Source organism: Trachemys scripta, chromosome 12, assembly GCF_013100865.1.
Source record: "Trachemys scripta elegans isolate TJP31775 chromosome 12, CAS_Tse_1.0, whole genome shotgun sequence".
Lineage (NCBI taxonomy): Eukaryota > Metazoa > Chordata > Testudines > Emydidae > Trachemys > Trachemys scripta.
The window spans coordinates 44,494,329-44,501,521 of NC_048309.1; positions in this window are offsets into that span (position 1 = coordinate 44,494,329).

Consider the following 7,193-nt stretch of genomic DNA (forward strand, 5'->3'; position numbering starts at 1 on the left):
CACACCAGTCATGATTGTATAGACCTCTATCATATCCCCCTCCCCCTTAGTCAGCTTTTTTCCATCTCTCCTCATATGGCAGATGTTTCATACCCCTAATCATTTTTGTTCCCCTTTTCTGAATCTTTTCTAGTTCCAATATATTTTTTGAGATGGGGTGACCACATCTGTACGCAGTATTCAAGATGTGGGCAGGGGGGAGGGATAGCTCAGTGGTTTGAGCATTGGCCTCCTAAACCCAGGGTTGTGAGTTCAATCTTTGAGGGGGCTACTTAGGGAACAGGGGAAAAATCAGTAATTGGTCCTGCTTGTGAAGGCAGGGGGCTGGATTCAATGACCTTGCAGCATCCCTTCCAGTTCTAGGAGATAGGATATCTCCATTAATTTATTTATCATACCATGGATTTATATAGAGGCAATCTGGTATTTTCTGTCTTATTATCTAGCCCTTTCTTAATGATGCCCAGCATTCTGTTTGCTCTTTTGACTGCCGCTGCACATTGAGTGGATGTTTTCAGAGAACTATCCACAATGACTCCAAGATCTCTTTCTTGAGTATCAACAGCTAATTTAGATACCATTGTTTTATATGTATAGTTGGGACTATGTTCTCCAATGTGCATTACTTTGCATTTCTCAACATTGAATTTCATCTGCCATTTTGTTGCCCAGTCACCCAGTTTTGAGAGATCCTTTTGTAGCTCTTCACAGTCTGCCTGGGACTTAGCTATCTTGAGCAGTTTTGTACCATCTGGAAATTTTGCAACCTCACTGTTTACCCGTTTTTCCAGATCATTTATGAATATGTTTAATAGGACCAGACTGGACCCTGGGAGTCACCACTATTTATCTCTCTCCATTCTGAAAACTGACCATTTATCCCTACCCTTTGTTTCCTATATTTTAACTAGTTACCAATCCATGAGAGGACTTTCACTCTTATCCTATGACTGCTTACTTGTCAAAGGTTTTGTGAAAATCTAAATATACTATATCCACTGGATCCCCCTTGTCCACATGCTTGTTGATGCCCTAAGAGAATTCTAGTAGATTGGTGATGCATGATTTACATTTACAAAAAACATGTTGACTATTCCCCAAAAAATTCTATTCATCTATGTCAATTCATCTGACAATTTTGTTCTTAATTTCAGCCATTTTGCCCGGTACTGAAGTCAGACTTATCAGCCTGTAATTGCCGGGGTCATCTCTGGAGCCCTTTTTAAAAATTGGCATCACATTAGCTATCCTCCAGTCATTTGGTACAGAAGCTGATTTAAATGATAGGTTACAGATGACAGTTAGTAGTCCTGCAATTTCACATTTGAGTTCCTTCAGAACTCTAGATGAATAATATCTGGTCCTGGTGACATATTACTGTTTAATTTACCATTTTTTTCCAAAACCTTCTCTAATGACACCTCAATCTGGGACAGTTCCTCAGATTTGTCACCTAAAAAGAATGGCTCAGGTTTGGGCATTTCCCTCACATCCTCAACCATGAAGACCAATGCAAAGAATTCATTGCATTTGTCCTTAATGGCCTTATTATCCTTAAGTGCTCCTTTAGCATCTCTATCGTCCAGTGGCCCCACTGGTTGTTTAGCAGGCTTCCTGTTTCTGATTTACTTAAAAAAAAGTTGCTATTACTTTTTGAGTCTTTGACTAGCTCTTCCTCAAATTTTTTTTTTGGCCTTCCTAAATATATTTTTACACTTCATTTACCAGAGTTTATGTCCTTTCTATTTTCTTCACTAGGATTTAACTTCCACTTTTTAAAGGATGCCTCTCACTGCTTCTTTTACTTTGTTGTTTAGATGCGGTGACTCTTTTTTGGTTTTCTTACTATGTTTTTTAATGTGGGGTATACATTTAAGTTGAGCCTCTATTATGGTGTCTTTAAAAAGTTTCCATGTATTTTGCAAGGATTTTACTTTTGGTGCTGTACCTTTTAATTTCTGTTTAATTAACCTCCTCATTTTTGTGTAGTTCCCCTTTCTGAAATTAAATGCTACAGTGTTGGGCTGCTGTGGTGTTTTCTCTGCCACAGGAATGTTAAATTTCATTATATTATAGTCACTATTAACAAGCAGTCCAGCTATATTCACCTCTTGGACCTGATCCTTTGCTCCATTTAGGACTAAATCAAGAATTGCCTCTCCTCTTGTGAGTTCCAGGACTAGCTGCTCCAAGAAGCAGTCATTTAAGGTGTCAAGAAACTTTATCTCTGCATCCCATCCTGAGGTGACATGTACCCAGTCAACATGGGAATAGTTGAAATCCCCCATTATTATTGAGTTTTTTTATTTTAATAGCCTCTCTAATCTCCCTGAGCATTTCACAGTCACTATCACCATCCTGGTCACATGGCCGGCAATATATCCCTACCTCTATATTCTTATTATTCAAGCATGGAATTGCTATTCATAGAGATTCTATGGTACAGTTTGATTCATTTAAGATTTTTACTTCATTTGATTCTACGCTTTCTTTCACATATAATGCCACTCCCCCACCAGCACGATCTGTTCTGTCCTTCCAATATGGCCGCTGTGGTTTCGGGTTAAGGTCCTGGCACACAGATGGGAAACATGTGACACATTGGCAGTGCTCCCTGCCATGTGACCTGCGTGCTGTAGTTAGAAAATCATTGCGTGGCCATTGGCACGACTGTGCGTGCACGCAACTTACAGTTGCAATGTCGCAGGTTTTAAAAACGTAGCACATTGCAATCAGCAACTGGCAAGGAAGTAGAAAAAACAACAAGGAGAGTTAAAAAACAGCCAGGTGGCAATTCCAGTGCTAGATGTGGGGGAGAATGTGCTCACTGGACGGAGCAGATATCCCCACTCGGGACTGTGAGGAGAAGGATGAGCCTCTGACCATGGGAAAAGCCACCCTGCTGCTAAATGTCTTGTGCGCAGGGGCAGAAGACAGCCCCTGTGCTCCTGGCTAGTGAGTGAGCAAGTGGGCCCAGTGACAATAGGTCTGCAGGGGGCTCCCTGTACAGATGAGGGGCCTTGGATACTCGATCACTCTGGGTACTAGGTGCAGGGGATACTGCACTGTCTCATTACTATCAATTGATATATTCCCCATCAATTTCTGTGTGGCAGATAAAAATGATTAATGACATAAATTGAACCCTTCCAAGCCTGTGTATTTGCAGAATTTGATATGTAAATTTCATAGTTTTGACAGATAACATTATTGTTCACTTTAAAGCTTTTTTGTTTTTCAATTTTTATCCATTTAAATTTTCACATTTGTGCAAAATTTGGGGTTCAGGTGAAGATCCCATGTCAAAATATACAAAGTAAATATCCTTGAATCGATATTCAATAAGTTCTCAAGCATCATTATTCTATCTGTACATTTCTATTATTATCAATGGGAAAATGTGTGTATGGTGAAATTTATGTTTACTGACATTTACTGATAAAATCTAATCCTTCCAAACCTTTGTATATGCACTGGTGAGACAGCTGCTTGAATACTGTGTCCACTTCTGATGTCCACATTTTAAAAGATTTTGAAAAATTGGAGAGGGTGCAGAAAAGAGCACAAAAATTACCAAAGAACTGGAAAAAATGCCTTATAGTGAGAGGTGGAAGAAGCTTGAGTTTTCTGTCTTATCAAAAGGAAGATTGAAATGTAACTTCATTAGTGTACAAGTACCTTCCTAAGGAGAAAATATCAGGTACTAAAAGGTTCTTTAATCTCATGGAGAACAGAGAACTAAACCCAATGGTTGGAAGATAAATCCAAACAAACTCCAATTAGAAATAATGCACAATTTTTTAACAGTGAGAGTTATTAGCCACCGGAACAAACTCCCTAGGGAAGCAATGGCTTCTCCATCTTTTTATGTCTTCAAATCCAGACTGGATGCCTTTCTGGAAGATGCTTTAGCCAAACACAAGCTATTGGGCTCAGGAGATGAGTAATTTGGTGGAATTCCATGGCCTGCATTCTACAGGAGGTCAAAATAGATGCTCTAATTGTCCTTTCTAGCCTTAAACTCTATGAATCTGTGAAAAACAAAACCACCTAATAGCTTGTTAGTATTATAGTGGCACCTATAGGTCTGTTGTAATAATTGGTACGACAACATTTACCCTAATTCTAAACTCAACTGTAAAAAGTAGAAGAACTGGAGCGGCTTAAGAGGGGAGGGACTTCTCCAGGTAAAGGAGGAGTGATTACATGACCCTTGGGGTAAGTTTGTTGTCTGTTGTGTGTGTGTGTGTGTGTTTATTGTGGTGTGCTTGCTGCTGGACTGAAATATACCATGTGGTCTGTTTGTTTTGGGGAATGTGTGCTGACCGTGTGGGTGCTGAGCCTAGCGGCCTGCTAGGTAAGGCTGAGAGCTTCTTAACGAGGCTTTGATCCCTAAGCCCTTTAGCCCCATCAACCCTTAACTGGGGTGGGGCTACTCAGGAAGACCAGGGCTTTAAAAAGCCCACTCCTAAGCGACCAGAGGAGCTAGTGAACAGGAGCAGCTAACGGGAGTTTTGCGAGGGAGTTTACTGAAGGGGAGTGGGAGAGTTCTTCAAACTTAAGCCAAAAACCACCCCCTGATAAAAACAAAACCTCAACAAAGGAACTAACTTCAGGAGTAAAAAAACAATGTAGGCAGAAGTCCAGCAACAGACTGGGGGCTATCCAGTGTAGTGCACCTAATGCAGCATGTATGATTACCTGCCCTATGGTGCAAGGAGCACGTGTAAGGAGTTTCTGGCCCTCAGAGACTGTGTATGGGCTTTGGAGACCAGGGTGGCTGAGCTGGAGGAGCTAAGGGAGACAAAGAGGTACATAGATGAGACTTACCGGGACAGTAGAATGGTCCCATCCCCAGTCTGACAGCCTCTATGCTACTGAGCAGGAGGAAAGTCTCAAGGAAGGAGAACATCCAAGTGGAGCAGAAGGAAATGATCCCATAGTTTGGACTCTCCTTCCAGATGATGTTGTGGTATCCTCTCACACTGAGGATACCTTTCTGGGGGAGGGAACTCCAGTTATTAGGAAGAGACAGGTATTAGTAATGGGTGACTCGATCATTAGAAACATAAATAGCTGGGTTTGTGATGAGTGGGAGAACTGCATGGTGACTTGCCTGCATGGTGCAAAGGTTGTGGATCTCTCGAGACATCTAGATAGACTTATGTGTAGTGCTGGGGAGGAGCCGGTGGTCGTGGTACATGTAAGTACCAATGACATAGGGAGGGATAGGAGAGAGGTCCTGGAGGCTAAATTTAGGCTGCTAGGTAAGAGATTGAAGTCCAGGACCTCCATAGTAGCATTCTCTGAAATGCTTCCAGTTCCACGCGCAGGGCCAGTTAGACAGGTAGAACTGCAGGGTCTCAATGCATGGATGAAACGATGGTATAGGGAGGAGGGGTTTAGATTTACTAGGAACTGGGGAAACTTTTTGGAAACAGGGGGCCTATGTAGGAAGGATGAGCTCCACCTAAACTAAACTGGATCCAGAAAGCTGGCACTTAAAATTAAAAAGGTTGTAGAGCAGTTTTTAAATGAAGGGCTGGGGGAAAGCTGACAGGTGCAAAGGAGCACGTGGCTCAGACAGAGACATTCCTATGGGGAGGATCTGCTAATGGAGATCGTCTATGTCCTAGTAAGGAGGAGAGGATGGAAGATGATAAAATACAAGTAAGATCTAATGAGAAACAGTCAAAGAAAAAAGTCTCATTCAATTACATCATGTAATGGGAGACAGCTAAAAAGTGACAAGTTTTTAAAATGCTTATATACCAATGCTAGAAATCTAAGTAATAAGATGAGTGAACTAGAGTGCCTCATATTAAATGAAGATATTGATATAATAGGCATCACAGAAACTTGGTGGAATGAGGATAATCAGTGGGACACAGTAATACCAGGGTACAAAATATATTGGAAGGACAGAACAGATCATGCTGGTGGGGGAGTGGCATTATATGTGAAAGAAAGTGTAGAATTAAATGAAGTAAAAATCTTAAATGAATCTAATTGTACCATAGAATCTCTATGGATAGCAATTCCATGCTTGAATAATAAGAATATAGTGGTAGGGAAAGCAGCATTTTTCTTCTGCATAGTAAAGTTTCCAAGCCATATTAAGTCAATGTTCAGTCATAAACTTTGAAAGAACAACCTCCATTCCCGAGGTGTTCATAACTCTGAGAGTCTACTGTAAATGAAAATTGTTCATTTCCTATTGATTTCTTTTTTCAAAAACACTACAAAATATGAACCAACTCTAAACAGGGACATTGGCACATTGCAAGGGAAGCAGTGAGATTGGAATACACTGCCAAAAGATGTTGCACAATTGACTCTGATACAGACACTGAAATTCAGATTGGGCCAATATTTCAGATGCATTATTGCTGAGCCCTTTCTGAGAGTGCATAAGAACCCTAACTTCCTATTAAGGTCACAGGAAGACCTTAGATCCTCACAGACTCTGGCAATGATACAGAAGGTAATTATTATTATTAATAATAATTAATATGTAATATTGTTTGTTATTATTAAACCTTCTGTATCATTGCCAGAGTCTGTGAGGATCTAAGGTCTTCCTGTGACCTTAATAGGAAGTTAGGTTCTTATGCGCTATCTATATATATCTATATCTATAAACACTTTGGATGTGTAGGGTGAGATTTTCAAAGCTGCCCAAGCAATTTGGCCATGCATTTCCTATGAAATCCAGGAGATTTTGCCATATCTATTATGAAGACACATAGTCCAGTGGTTAGAACATTAGCTTAGGTCATGGGAACCCACGTTCAATTGCTGCTTTCCCACATATTTTATGCCTCAAGCAAGTCTCTTGGGGCCATATTTACCAAGATATTTAGGCACCTAAAGATACAGAGAGGGGCCTATCTTCAAAGGCACCGATGCAGTTTGGTGCTTAACTCCCAATGGTTTCAATGAGAGTTAAGTACCTAACTCACCTAAGCATTTTTGCAAATTCCACTAGATACCTATTTTAAGGTACGTAAACACCTTTATAAACCTTTAGTCTCGCTGGGCCTCAGTTTCTCTTTGTGAAAGGGGGATAAGAGCACTTCCCCACCTCAGACACATGTTGTGAGGATAAATGCCTTCAAGACTGAGTTGCTCAGATGATGGGGGCCATATCTGTACCTAAGATAGTTAACCAAGCTAGAAATCACCTCAAGAAG